This window comes from Cetorhinus maximus, chromosome 30, assembly GCF_964194155.1.
Source record: "Cetorhinus maximus chromosome 30, sCetMax3.hap1.1, whole genome shotgun sequence".
In the NCBI taxonomy this organism is placed as follows: Eukaryota; Metazoa; Chordata; class Chondrichthyes; order Lamniformes; family Cetorhinidae; genus Cetorhinus; species Cetorhinus maximus.
The window spans coordinates 24,537,984-24,553,271 of NC_135908.1; the positions used below are offsets into that span (position 1 = coordinate 24,537,984).

At 46.6% G+C, this 15,288-nt stretch overlaps 1 protein-coding gene across 5 annotated transcripts in view; it reads left to right on the plus strand.

Annotated features, from left to right (window-relative positions):
- Window positions 1-15,288, plus strand: part of LOC144670145 (talin-2) — a 345,177-nt gene that overhangs the window by 105,957 nt on the left and 223,932 nt on the right. The window contains exon 1 of one of the 5 annotated variants that reach the window (XM_078532617.1): window positions 8,244-8,454. The exons of the other annotated variants lie outside the window; for them this stretch is intronic. The gene's annotated coding sequence lies outside the window, so the exon portion shown is untranslated. Of the gene's footprint in view, window positions 1-8,243; window positions 8,455-15,288 lie in introns of those variants that run through there. 5 annotated transcript variants of the gene reach the window in all.

A 15,288-nucleotide genomic window follows, 5' to 3' on the forward strand; every position in this document is an offset into this window, starting at 1 on the left:
GTCTCATTTGAAAGATGGCACATCTGGCAGCGCAGCACCCCTTCAGTACTGCACTTGAAAATGTCAGCCTAGGTTGTGTGCTTAAGTTCCTGGAGTGGGAATTGAACCCATAACCTTGTGAGTCAGAGAGGAGGGAGTTCGAATCACTGAAATGTGGTTGGCATCTGCCAAAAGCAATAAATAACTGAAATAAACTGTACAAAGTCATGGCAATGCAGAGCGTAGTATTTGTAAGAAACGCTCATGCCTTGAACTTCAAAATGTTTTATGAGTGGACCGCTTGCATATTTGTGGAGAGTATTGCTGGCAGTAACTTGGGAAGGGCTCCTTGCCCTGTTGAAACACAATCTGTAGCATGCCTGATGCAGGATCAAATACATCTGATCCCAGGTCAGTGGAGGTGTTTGGTGGTTTCACTGCTGCTTGATTAGAGTGATGGAAATAAATGAGCTAGGAATTCGTACACCTGAGCTTCAGCTAAGCACTGGATCGGCTGTGAGGCTTGCTGCAGTTGAATAGTGTGGAACAGCATTGTCATAAAATCAGAGCATCTTAAAGAACAGAACAAGGCTATTTGGCCCTTTGCCTCTGTGCCAGCCCTATGAAAGGAGCTGTCCAATTCGTCCAACTATTCTGCTCCTTTTTTCATGCTCCTGCGAGAGTGCTCCCTTTCAATTTTATACCTAATTCGCTTATGAAATATTTTTTATTCTTTCATGGGCTGTGTGTCTCTGGGTAGGCCAGCATTTATTGCCCATCCCTAGTTGCCCTTGAGAAGGTGGTGGTGAGCTGCCTTCTTGAACCGCTGCAGTCCATGTGGTGTAGGTATACCCACAGTGCTGTTAGGGAGGGAGTTCCAGGATTCTGACCCAGCGACAGTGAAGGACCGGCCGATATATTTCCAAGTCAGGATGTTGAGTGTCTTGGAGGGGAACTTCCAGGTGGTGGTGTTCCCATGTGTCTGCTGCCCTTGTCCTTCTAGATGGTTGGGGGTTAGGGGTTTGGAAGGTGCTGTGGAATGAGGCTTCACTTTCTACCTCCCACCATCCTTTCAGGCCGTGCCCTGCAGATCACAACAACTGGCTGCATGATCAAGTGTCTTTACCTTTTGACAATTATAGGAGCAGAAGTAGGCCATTCAGCCCTTCGAGCCTGCTCTGCCATTCACTAAGATCATGGTTTATCTTCTACCTCAACTCCACCTTCCTACACTATCCCCAATTCCCTTAACCCCCTTAATATTTAGTATCCAAAAATCTTATCGACTGACCTGAAACTTAATTGTCCAGCTCCTCGTTCTGAACCTGTTCCAGCTCTAGACCCCATCCCCCAGCCACTGGGAGCACCATCGCAATAAAATTCCTAAAATTCTTGGTGGGCTTGAGAACCTGTGTGCTCTGTTTACTGACCATCCTGTCAATGCGAAGGGTCACACAGGCTCCAAGCGTTAACTCTGTTCCCCTCTCCACAGACGCTGTCAGACCTGCTGAGTCTTTCCAGCATTTTCTGTTTTTATTTCAGATTTCCAGTATCCGCAGTATTTTGCTTTTATCCTGTCAATGGGAACAGGTCCTCCTGATCTATTCTAACAAAACTCTTCATTCCTCTGATCACCTTTCTGTCTTGACCAGTGGAAATAGTTAGGAAACGTACCCAAGCTCAGGGTACCCAAGGAGATGTGTCCTCTCAAGTGTCGGAGACTTGGGGACAAGAGGGAGAAAAACTGTGGACAGGTGGGGTAGAAACTAGCCCAGTATAAGATCTTAAATTTCCCTTAACCATGCACTCAACAGCCTCGTCCAAATCACCTCTTCAGCAATCCTGGGGCTTATGTGCATGAATAATTGAAGGTGTGAAATGGTTATAAGTCAGATGGGACCTTGGTCTTCAGAAATAGAAGCCTGGAGTACAAAAGCAAGGAGATTGTGATGAACTATTTTAAAACGTGGGTTTGACCTCAACTGTTTATTGCGTCCAGTTCTGGGCAGCACACTTTGAAGACAGATGTGAGGCCTTTAGAAAGGGTGCAAAAAAGATTCATGAGCGTGGTTCCAGGGATAAACAACTTCAGTTATGTGGGTGGATTGGGGAAACTGGGGGCTGTTCCCCCTGGAGAAGAGAAGACTGGGAGGAGATTTGATCGAGGTGCTCAAAATCATGAGGGGTCTGGACAGGGTAGGTTGGGCGTAACTGTTCCCATTGGTGGAAGGATCGAGAGCCAGAGGGCACAGATTTCAGGTGATTTGGCAAAAGAAGCAACAGTTACTCGAGAAATAATTTTTCACGCAGCGAGTGGCCAGGATCTGGAATGCTCTGCCCGAGAGTGTGGTGGAGGTAGATTCAATCATGGCTTTAAATCACGAGTAGGGATGGTGTAGTGGTATTGTCGCTGGACTAGTAGAGACCCAGGGTAATGTTCTGGGGTCCCGGGTTCGAATCCCACCACGGTGGCATTTGAAATCAATAAAAACCTGGAATTAAAAGTCTAATGATGACCATGAAACCCATTGTCGATTGTTGTAAATCTGTCATCCTTACCTGGCCTGGCCTACATGTGACCACAGCAATGTGGTTGACTCTGAAATGGCCTAGCAAACCAGCATCAACCTAGGCACCAGTAATGACCATGGCAATCTCAGCCCTGTTGACCCTGCAAAGTCCTCCTTACTAACATCTGGGGGCTAGTGCCAAAATTGGGAGAGTTGTCTCACAGACTAGTCACGCAACAGCCTCACGGAATCGCTACTATCTAGAAGGACAAAGGCAGCAGACACATTGGAACATCACCATGTCACTCACCATCCTGACTTGGAAATGTATCACCGTTCCTTCACTGTCGCTGGGTCAAAGTCCTGGAACTCCCTCCCTAACAGCACTGTGTGTGTACCTACACCACATGGACTGTAGTGGTTCAAGAAGGCAGCTCACCACCACCTTCTCAAGGGCAATTAGGGATGGGCAATAAATGCTGGCCTAGCCAACGACACCCACATCCTCGTAAATGAATGGAAAAAAGAAAAAATGAGCATTTGAAGAGAGAAAGTTTGCAGGGCTAGAGGGAGAGGGCGGAGGAATGGAAGGTGCTGAATTGCTCTTGCATGCAGCCCCTAAGGTCAACAGGTCAAAATCTTTTCATTCTTTCTTGGGATGTGGGCATTGCTGGCAAAGCTAGTAATTGTTGCCCACCTATGAACTGAGCAGCTTGCTGGGCCATTCCAGAGGCTGTTAAGTCATCCCACATTAGATGACAGCTGCACCCTCAAAGACATGCTCAGTGGCGAGCTCGCTATCAGCACGAGACCAATAGCTCACCCACACCTCCAATACAAGGGTGTTCAAGCTGACCAGGGTGAGAGTCAATGCATGGGAAGTCCATGCTGCTGAGCAGAATGAGTGGAGGTAAGCAGGGTGTGGAAAAAGCAGAGGACAAAAGAAATGACCAGAGGGTGAGAGAGAGAATCCAGTGGAAAGAAAAAGCATCAGATGTCCTCAGACCAACGCTGTTCATCTGTGCCAGCTGTGGAAAGGATTGCCACTCTCAAATCGGTCTCTACAGCCACAACAGGCGATGCCCCATACAGAAGTAATATACACCCTGTGCCCCGGGCACAGTCCATCATCTCCCAAGATAGACGGATGCCAGCACCCACATTGCTGTGGGTCTGGAGTCACATGTAGGCCAGACCAGGTAAGGGTGGCAGATTTCCCTCCCCTAAAGGATGTTGGTGAACCAGATGGCTTTTTAGTTTCATGGTCACCACCACTGAGACCAGATTACAATTCCAGGTTTTTTTAAGCTGTTAAATAAATTTAAATTCCACCAGCTGCCAGAGCATTAGCCTGGGCCTCTGGATTACTACTCCAGTGGTATTACCACTACACCACCACCTCCACTGAAATGGGCTCCTTTTGTACTGATCCTGTGATGAAGCTGACAGTTGTGAGAGGAGGTGCTGGTGCAAAAAACTGTTTGGGGGGCGGGTGTATTATTGTTTAGAATTCAGTGTTTAATTGTGTTCAGGCGATGGATACGAAGTGGGCATTCACTTATGCTCCTTTACATAGGAGCAGAATGAAAGTGTGGGTGATGGGTTTGGAGGCTCATGCTTGTATTGCCTGTCTCTGTAAATAAATGCCTAGGAGACGTGTAGAGATTCAGCTCCTGTTTTTCATCATCTGCATTTCTGGAATAGAACATGGTGGATGAAATGAGTTCAGTTTTGTTCTACAGCGATGGGGTTTGTTTGATACTTTTTTTTGTACCAGTTTCATCGGTGGCTAACTGGATGAGACAGAACGAGCTCTGTTTGTCCCTGTAGCATTTTACTGATGCCTAAGGCTGCATTTTACATGTGTAAAGTGGTGTGACTCTGGTGGGGTGGGGTAGTGGTAGACACGTCAAATAGAGCGCGTGCCCTCCTCCCTTTATTCAGCCCCGAATGTTTTGAGAGTTTCTGTATTCGTTGAGTTTAACATCGCATTCTTAAATGTTCTGTGATATGTCTAACATTCTTCACAGAAATCCCCTGCGGTAGGTGAACTGTTCAGTAACTCTGCCAAATTGTGTTTAAATGCTTTTTCTCATACTGTGTACTTTTTAATTCTCTAACCACACTTTGATGAAAGAGGTGTTCTGTTTGCTCTGGGAGTTTTCTTGGCCTTGTTACATGTTTCTTTGTTTGACAGTGAAGAGTGGGCAATGTTAGAAGTTAAAAATAACATCTATATTTAGTGACACCAGTGCAAACAATTTGACTATCTGAAGTTATGCTAATCACACATTTTTAAAATGCTGTTGCTCATTAGCAGAGTTGATGATCCTGTCTGACCCTGAATCTGTTACACCAGGGCCTGAGGTTCACTGACCCTTTAAAACCCACTCCATAGCTACCCCGAAAGAGAGAGGCTTGCATTTATATAGCGCCTTTCACAGCCTTAGTATACTTTACAGACAATGAAGTACTTTTAAAGTGTATTCACTGTTGTAATGTAGGAAACACGGCAGCCAATTTGTGCACAGCAAGATCTCTCAAACAGCAATAAGATAAATGACCAGATCATTTGTGTTTAGTGCTGTTGGCTGAGAGAAAAAAAAAACCTAGGCCAGAACACTGGGTGTAGCTCCCCTGCTCTGCTTCAAGTAGCGAAATGGGATCTTTAGGTCCACTTGAGAAGGCAGATGGGGCCTTGATTTAATGTCACTTCTTGCTCAGACAGTGTAGCACTCCCTCACTGCTGCATCGAAGCTTCAGATTTTTGTGCTCAAGGCTCTGAACTGGGACTTGAACCCACCACCTTCTGACTCGAGGGGTGACGGTGACACCCACTGAGTTTCAGGCGACACAAACAGCCTTGCGACTCCGTTGAAAGTGTAATCGCTGTCGTCTGTTGGACGTTGTGTCAGCCATTTAGCGTGGGCTGGGGTCACACACACACACACACACACACACACACACCCTGACCAGGCAGGTTCCTCCCTGTCGGATTTTGGTTAACCAGTTGGGAATTTCTAACAATTGGGCGGGTCTCCCGGTCCCAGCTTCACTCGGTCCATTTTCCCCACCTAGCCTTGGTTGGATTTGAAACCATTTCCAGTTTCACTGGTTCCTCGCTTCTGGCATTTGTTTTTTCATTGGCAGTAGCTAACAGGGCAGCTTGCTGTCGCTTTGGAGAAACGTGCCACACCCTGGGCGATGGGAATGGATTGAGTATGACGCTCTGTGGAATGTCCAGACAGGATGGGAATTGGTGGTAGATGAAGCTTTTTATGTTGCAAATTCTCCTAGTGGCAAATCAAAAAGAAATGGCCTTGAATTAACCAGCACACGTCCTGCTTTTCCTTACCAGCACCACATAAATATACAGCCCAAAGAAATGACTTAATCATGTTTTCCATGGGCTCCAATGGTCCCTTTTAAGGACTGCTGGTTTGGACAGTGTAGAGCCTGAAATAGAAGAGAGAGGCCATAAGAGAGGCATAAGATTTGATCACAGTGTTAGGAGGGAAGGGTACCTTCGAGGGTTGTGATAAATTGGACAGAATTAGTAGGTAGGAAGAGAAATGCCTCCCGTACATCACAGGGTTCGAAACAGGAAACATGGATCATAACCAGACAGAACAAGTGGAGGCCATTTGATCCATCATGCCCATGCTGACTCTTTGAAAGCCTATTTAGTTCCACTTGCCCCCCCCCCCCGCACCCCAGCCCCTGTTTTTTACCCCATAGCCCAGGAAATTACTTCCTTTCAAGTAATTAACCAATTCTGTTTTGAAAATTAATGTTGAATCTGTGCCTGTGTCTGTGTATCTGTCCGTGTGTCTTTGTGTGTATTTTTCTGTGTCGGTGTGTGTGTTTTCTGTGTGTCTGTGTGTTTGTGTGTATTTTTGTGTGTGCGTGTGTTTTGTTTGTTCTTTTGTGTGTTTTGTGTGGGTGTGTTTTGTGGCTGTGTTTGTGGGTGTGTGTGTTTTTGTGTGTGGGTGTGTGTGGTTTTTGTGGGTTTGTGGGTGTGTGGGTGCGCGTGTGTGTTTTTGTGTCTGGGTGTGTGTGATTTGTGGCTGTGTTTGTGGGTGTGTGTGTTTTTGTGTGTGGGTGTGTCTGTTTTTGTGTGTGGGTGTGTGTGTTTTTGTGTGTGGGTGTGTCTGTTTTTGTGTGTGGGTGTGTGTGTTTTGTGGCTGTGTTTATGGGTGTGTGTGTTTTTGTGGGTGTGCGTGTGTGTGGGTGTGTGTGGTTTTTGTGGGTTTGTGGGTGTGTGTGTTTTTGTGGGTTTGTGGGTGTGTGTGTTTTTTTGTGTGGGTGTGTGTGGTTTTTGTGGGTTTGTGGGTGTGTGGGTGTGCGTGTCTGTTTTTGTGTCTGGGTGTGTGTGGTTTTATTTTTGTGTGGCTGTGTTTGTGTGCGTGTTTTTTGTGTGTGTAAATTTCCCTCATCTCCCCCCTGGATATTTTACCATTTAATTTCAATCTCTGTTCTCTGTTCCCCATACTCCTGCCAGTGCAATTACTTCCTCTTCGTCTACTTTGACAAACCTTTCATAATTTTCAATGCCTTTGTTGGAATACATCATTTAATCTTCATTCTAGGAACCAGCAAGACAATCATAAAACAGACACCACCGTGTTAGATTTCTCCCCACCGATTGCATCACTGCAGTATGGACTGTCAGTCTGTCATTTGCTTGGAGAGTATTGATGAGGCTATCGGTGTTACTCTGGAGTAAATCAACTGCAAGTTCCAGAATTCATACATGCTGTTAACCGCAGAAGTTAGAAATTTCTGTCTGACATACCCTGTTCCTCCAGATCCTCCATTAAAACAGTACCTCACCAATCGACTCCACATTTAAATACACACTGGGCATGAAATACTAAACACAGGAGAAGAAGGGTGGCTGCATTCAGGCACAGTTAAATTATTAACAGTATGATAAGTGATAATTACTGACAAATAACCTCTCTGGCATGGAAAATATAACTTTACAAACATGGAGTCCAATTTTTTGTGAATTTAATTATTTCTGGGGAATTTAAAAAAAACGTTTGGCCTTAATCCCATCTGTCTTTCCAAATCTTTATTTCACTTGCTGTAAAAGATTAAAATCTAATTTATAGTTCTTGGTTTATACTTCCTGCTTTAGACTCTGAATGGCTCAGTAAGTATTCTTCAGTCTAGTTGAAAAGCCTTGCTGATTCTTGCACTGATCCCAAACTAGTTCAGACACCGAATGACAGCAAGTTTACCCCGACAAGGTCACGGGAATTCTCAGGGAGGTCATGCTGTGAGCATCAAGTGCCATGTCTTCACTACTGACTGCAAAATCCAGGTCATTGTGTTCAATATAACAAAATAAATACAAGCTGACAAAACTGTTTCAAGAAAGAGAAATCAGACAACGGACATTGAAGTAAAAAGATGACAGAAAAATCCTGAATGAAAAAAGATGGGAGAACTTTGTAGGATGAAGGAGTACGCAAATAGTTTACAGGTTAACAAAATGCGATAGAGACAGAGGGTATTCACAGTAGCGTATGCTTCCAGTATCATAGTGGAAGAGGAGTGTTTATGGAGTTTGCTGGACTCCTGAAAAGATCAGCAGGTTAGTGAAGTTGATGAGTAAAAAAATAACTCCAGGCCTGAAGTAATATTTTCTGGAGGCAGTGACTGAAGGGGTTAATACTAAACTGATCCAGTTATTGCAACACATCAAATATCCAACATGACTTTGAGGTCAATGTAACTGAGGTACTTGGCAAGCTGAAGTTTCTGAAGAACAGGCAATCATCTGGGCCAGCTGGTGTGCAAGTCATGGTCTTGAATGAGACTTGAGAGCCAGTGATAGTCATTGTGAAGGAGTCGTTTGGACCAGGAGGTGATCCTCATAGAAATGTGATTCCTAGAGTCCATCGAGTCGACACTCCGATCCAATAACTACAGATACGCTGGCTGATATCACTGTCAGGTAAATGATTACAAAACAGTGGCTGAATGGAGAGCTGTACACCAGTTAGGAAATAAACAGACAGCTTTTAAAGAAGAGGGAGATCATTCGGAGAAGCCTCTTTGACAGATAACAAAGGCCGAGATCCTAATGAAGTTGGTTATTTGGATTTTCACAAAGCTTTTGTCAATGTTCTGCAAGTTAAACTGGAAGTTATGAGCATTTGGAGTGCAGCAAAACTTCATTAGAAAGTTGGTTTTATATCACAGGAGATGGAAGGTAATAGTGCAGGGTGTGGGGTGAGGTTATTGTACGGTAAAATCACACAGAGGTTAGCACACAGCCCACTGCTGTTTCATTAGATAAAGGGTACAGAAAGAAAGACTTGCATTTTTATAGCACCTTTCGTCACCTCCAGGGTGTTTCAAAGCGCTTTACAGACAATGACGTACTTTTGAACTGTAGATACTGTTGTAATGTCAGAAATGCAGCAAAGCAAGATCCCACAACCAGCAATGTGATAATGACCAAATGATCTGTTTTTGTGATGTTGGTTGAGGGATAAATATTGACCCCAGGAACCAGTGATAATTCCTCCGCTCTGCTTTGAAATAGTCTCACTGGCGAGTCTAACATTTCCACTCCTGTGGCTAGGAATCATGACGCTCTTTACCTTTTTAATTGTCGGTCATGACAATCCATTACTCCTCCACATTTTTCCTGAGACACTTCAGTTTAAAACATCATTAACTGTGTACTTTTTATATCTTTAACCTAACTGACTATTTAATATACAGAGTACTTATTAGTATTCATATTCTATTTTTGTTTAGCAATGTGTAATATTTGACATTAATAAATGTAATTAGACCCACGTCTGCCAAACTATACAAATCGTTGAGGGCTCAAGTCTCAACCAAGAGACCTCAGCGCATAATCCAGGCAGTACTGAGGGAGTGCTGCGCTGTCGGAGATAACGCAGATCTTTCACATCCACCTGAGGGCAGGCAGGGCTTTGGTTTAAATCTTGTTCAAAAGGTGTTACCTCTGACAGTGCAGCACCCCCTCAGAGTATTTAAACTGAGGAGTCTTTTTTTTATTATTAATTTATGGGATGTGGGTGTCGCTGCCTAGGCCAGCATTTATTGCCCATCCCTAATTGCCCTTGAGAAGGTGGTGGTGAGCTGCCTTCTTGAACCACTGATTTACTACCATTTGGAAGCAAATGGGCGTATTAGTGAGAGGCAGCATGGTTTTGTGAAGGGGAAGTCGTGTCTCACTAACTTGATCAGGTTTTTTGGGGAAGTGACAAAGATGATCGACGATGGAAGGGCAGTGGATGTTATATACATGGATTTCAGTAAGGCCTTTGACAAGGTCCCTCATGGCAGACTGGTACAGAAGGTAAAGTTTCACGGGATCAGAGGTGAGCTGGCAAGATGGATACAGAATTGGCTTGGTCATAGAAGACCGAGGGTAGCAGTGGAAGGGTGCTTTTCTGAATGGAGAACTGTGACTAGTGGAGTTCGCAGGGATCAGTGCTGGGACCTTTGCTGTTTGTAGTATACATAAATGATTTGGAGGAAAATGTAACTGGGCTAATTAGTAAGTTTGCAGCCGACACTATGGTTGGAGGAGTTGCAGACAGTGAAGAGGATTGTCAAAGGATACAATGGGATATAGATCGGTTGGAGACTTGGGCGGAGAAATAGCAGATGGACTTTAATCCGGACAAATGCGAGGTAATGCATTTTGGAAGGTCTAATACAGGCAGGGATTATACAGTAAATGGCAGAACCCTTAAGTGCATCGACGGGTAGAGGGATCTGGGTGTACAGGTCCACAGGTCACTGAAAGTGGCAACACAGGTGGATAAGGTAGTCAGGAAGGCATATGGCATGCTTGCCTTCATTGGCAGGGGTATTGACTATAAAAGCTGGGAAGTCATGCTGCAGCTGTATAGAACCTTGGTTAGGCTACCCTTGGAATATTGCGTGCAATTCTGGTCACTACATTACCAGAAGGATATGGAGGCGTTGGAGAGGGTGCAGAGGAGGTTTACCAGGATGCTGCCTGGTCTGGAGGTTATTAGCTATGAGGAGAGGTTGGAGAAACTCGGATTGTTCTCACTAGAGCGACGGAGTTTGAGGGGCGACTTGATAGAAGTTTACAAAATTATGAATGGCATGGACAGAATAGATAGTCAGAAGCTTTTTCCCAGGGTGGAAGAGTCAATTACTAGGGGACATAGATTTAAGGTGAGAGGAGAAAACTATAGAGGAGATGTGCGGGGCAAGTTTTTTACGCAGAGGGTAGTGAGTGTCTGGAATTCACTGCCAGAGGAGGTGGTGGAAGCAGGTACGATAGTGGTGTTTAAGAGGCAGCTTGACAAATACATGAATAGGATGGGAATAGAGGGATACGGACCCTGGAAGTGCAAAATCTTTTAGTTGATGGGCAATATGATCGGTGCAGGCTTGGAGGGCCGAAGGGCCTGTTCCTGTGCTGTACTTTTCTTTGTTCTTCTTTGTTCACTGCAGTCCATGTGGTGTAGGTACACCCACAGTGCTGTTAGGGAGGGAGTTCCAGGATTTTTACCCAGTGACAGTGCAGGAATGATGATATATTTCCAAGTCAGGATGGTGAGTGACTTGGAGGGGAACTTCCAGGTGGTGGTGTTTCCATGTTTTTGCTGCCCTTGTCCTTCTAGATGGTAGCGGTCGTGGGTTTGGAAGGTGCTGTCTAAGGAGCCTTGGTGAGTTCCTGCAGTGCATCTTGTAGATGGTACACACTGCTGTCACTGTGCGTTGGTGGTGGAGGGAGTGAATGTTTGTGGATGAGGTGTCAATCAAGCGGGCTGCTTTGTCCTGGATGGTGTTGAGCTTCTTGAGTGTTGTGGGAGCTGCACTCATCCAGACAAGTGGGGAGTATTCCATCACACCCCTGACTTTGAGCCTTGTAGATGGTGGACAGGCTCTGGGGAGTCAGGAGGTGAGTTACTCGCCACAGGATTCCTAGCCTCTGACCTGCTCTTGCAATATCTATGTGCCTAGCCCAGTTCAGTTTCTGGTCAATGGTAACCCCCCAGGATGTTGATAGTGGGGGATTCAGTGATGGTAATGCCATTGAATGTCAAGGGGCGATGGTTGGATTCTCTCTTGTTGGAGATGATCATTGCCTGACACTTGTGTGGTGTGAATGTTACTTGCCACTTGTCAGCCCAAGCCTGGATATTGTCCAGGTCTTGCTGCATTTGGACATGGACTGATTCAGTATCTGAGGAGTCGTGAATGGTGCTGAACATTGTGCAATCATCAGCGAACATCCCCACTTCTGACCTTATGATGGAAGGAAGGTTATTGATGAAGCAGCTGAAGGTGGTTGGGCCGAGGACACTACCCTGAGGAACTCCTGCAGTGATGTCCTAGAACTGAGATGACTGACCTCCAACAACCAGAACCATCTTCCTTTGTGCTAGGTATGACTCCAACCACCGGAGAGTTTTCCCCCTGATTCCCATTGACTCCAGTTTTGCTAGGGCTCATTGATGCCTCACTCAGTCAAATGCTGCCTTGATGTCAAGGGCAGTCACTCACATCTACAGATAGCTGTACTCTGTAACAGACTATGGATAACTGTACTCTGTAATAGACTATAGATAGGTGTACCCTGTAACAGACTATAGATAGCTGTACTCTGTAACAGACTATAGATAGCTGTACTCTGTAACAGACTATAGATAGCTGTACTCTGTAATAGACTATAGATAGCTGTACTCTGTAACAGACTATAGATAGCTGTACTCTGTAACAGACTATAGATAGCTGTACTCTGTAATAGACTATAGATAGGTGTACCCTGTAACAGACTATAGATAGCTGTACTCTGTAACAGACTATAGATAGCTGTACTCTGTAATAGACTATAGATAGGTGTACCCTGTAACAGACTATAGATAGGTGTACCCTGTAACAGACTATAGATAGGTGTACCCTGTAATAGACATAGATAGTTGTCTTGTTACAGATTACAGTTATAACTTAGCTGCTTCCTTTGACCTCAATCTCTTGGACTGTTTTCCTCTCCTCTTATTGGATGAAGTGTGTTTGAATGAAATTGATTTCTGCATCCTAAACATATGTTCCTCTGAATATACTGGTGGCTTGGTTTAGCTCATGAGAATACTTGTGATGAGAGATTTTTGGCACATTTTGTTGACACCTTATGAGGAACTGTTTTTAAACCCTTCGACTGTATTTAAGGATAGAGGCAAAACCAACCAATGAAACAGGCCCTAGAGCTAGAACCAACCAATGAAACAGGCCCTAGAGGTAGAACCAACCAATGAAACAGGCCCTAGAGGCAGAACCAACCAATGAAACAGGCCCTAGAGGCAGAACCAACCAATGAAACGGGCCCTAGAGGCAGAACCAACCAATGAAACGGGCCCTAGAGGCAGAACCAACCAATGAAACAGGCCCTAGAGGCAGAACCAACCAATGAAACGGGCCCTAGAGGCAGAACCAACCAATGAAACGGGCCCTAGGGGCAGAGCCAGCCAATGATATCCAGGTGCAAGACGAGGGCAGTAAATGATGAAACCTTTGCACAATGACTGATGACTATTTACCCCATATCATCACGGTTTCACCTGTTATGTTGGAACAGTGTCATTCCTTCTCAGGACATCATCTTCTGCTAGTGGTCACTCTCAGGCATCCCTCGTCCTCTGGAATCTTGCTCATTTGTTCATTTGCAAGTGAAAGTGTTGACTCTTGAGGTGTCAGCTGTGGTACAGTTGGTAGCACTCTTGCCTCTGAGTCAAGAGACGTGGGTTCAAGTCCCACTCCAGAATCTCGAGCACCTACGCCAGGCTGACCAGTCCGAGGGAGTGCTGCACTGTCATCCTATGGGTGAGATGTTAAACTGCGCTCAATTAAAATTAATATGCCAGAAGTAAACTTGTAATAAGTGTGAGTTATGTTCCTGACCTGTAATTTTTACATTAAAAGCCTATTGCTTGCTCTAAACATACCTGGCCCAAAAACCCCTTATTAACTCTTATTAATTAATAACACTCATTAGTTTATTAACTTTTAATCACAGTAACTCTTTTGATTAAGACCCTGCTCCCAGCTCACTGCCTCACCTGATCCTCCCACTTGCCACTTTCCTCCCACTCACTCCCTCTCCCTCCCTCTCCCTCTCTCTCCCTCACCTCCCATGTTGCTCACTTCCTCACTCACAGCGAGTGATCAGGTGATAGAGAGGTGGCAGCTGGGAGCTTCAGGAGGGGCAATGGGCAGGAGAGGAGGTGGGCAGGAGGGGGATGAGAGGCGGTGGGCGGGAGAGGTGGCGAGTGGGAGTTTTGAGAGGGACGGTGAGAGAGGAGGTGGGTGCGAGTTTTGAGAGGCTGAGTGGGAGAGGAGGTGGGTGGGAGTTTTGAGAGGCTGAGTGAGAGAGGAGGTGGGTGGGAGTTTTGAGAGGCTGAGTGGGAGAGGAGGGGGGCGGGAGTTTTGAGAGGCTGAGTGGGAGAGGAGGTGGGTGGGAGTTTTGAGAGGCTGAGTGAGAGAGGAGGTGGGTGGGAGTTTTGAGAGGCTGAGTGGGAGAGGAGGGGGGCGGGAGTTTTGAGAGGCTGAGTGGGAGAGGAGGTGGTTGCGAGTTTTGAGAGGCTGAGTGAGAGAGGAGGTGGGCGGGAGTTTTGAGAGGCTGAGTGGGAGAGGAGGCGGGTGGGAGTTTTGAGAGGCTGAGTGAGAGAGGAGGTGGGTGGGAGTTTTGAGAGGCTGAGTGGGAGAGGAGGTGGGTGGGAGTTTTGAGGCTATGAGTGGGAGAGGAGGGGGGCGGGAGTTTTGAGAGGCTGAGTGGGAGAGGAGGTGGGTGGGAGTTTTGAGGCTCTGAGTGGGAGAGGAGGGGGGCGGGAGTTTTGAGAGGCTGAGTGGGAGAGGAGGTGGGTGGGAGTTTTGAGGGCTGAGTGAAAGAGGAGGTGGGTGGGAGTTTTGAGAGGCTGAGTGGGAGAGGAGGTGGGTGGGAGTTTTGAGAGGCTGAGTAGGAGAGGAGGTGGGCGGGAGGATTGGGAGGGGTGGCGAGAGAGGAGGTGGGTGGGAGTTTTGAGAGGCTGAGTGGGAGAGGAGGTGGGTGGGAGGATTGGGAGGGGTGGCGAGAGAGGAGGTGGGTGGGAGTTTTGAGAGGCTGAGCGGGAGAGGAGGTGGGTGGGAGGATTGGGAGGGGTGGCGGGTTGGAGAGGAGGTGGGCGGGAGTTTTGAGAGGCTGAGCGAGGGAGGAGGTGGGTGGGAGGACCGGGAGGGGTGGCAGGTTGGAGAGGATTGGGAGAGGCAGTGGGCAGGGGGGTCAGGAGGGGTGTTGAGCATGAGGGGCCAGAGGGGTGGCAGGCTGGACAGGCGGTTCACAGGAGGCGCTGAGATGCGATGAGTGGGAGGAATGGGTGGGAGGGGCCATGAGGCGGTGAGCGGGAGGGGAGGTGAGGGGAGGGGAGGGAGGGAGGGGAGGGAGAGGGAAGCGGTGGTTGTTTTTTTTAAAGAAAAGACTAAGCACACGCAGTAACTGCGCTAAAATGAAAGTGGCGGCAGCGGCGCTCGGGAACCTCTCCCGTTTACAAACTGTGCTAAATGTTATGATCCCAGCTGATGTTTAGACTGGACAAGCCAGAACTCAGGGTGGATTCTAGCTTGATAGATCCTAACTGTGATCAGGCACACCACACTCTGAAACCAAGTGACAGGTGCCACCCAGACAGATGATATGGATCCCTCATCAACTCCGTGTCACACCGTGAGCTAATCAGTGTCACTGAACTCACATGAGAGTTTCCAACCTCCACTCCCCAAGACCTCGCTT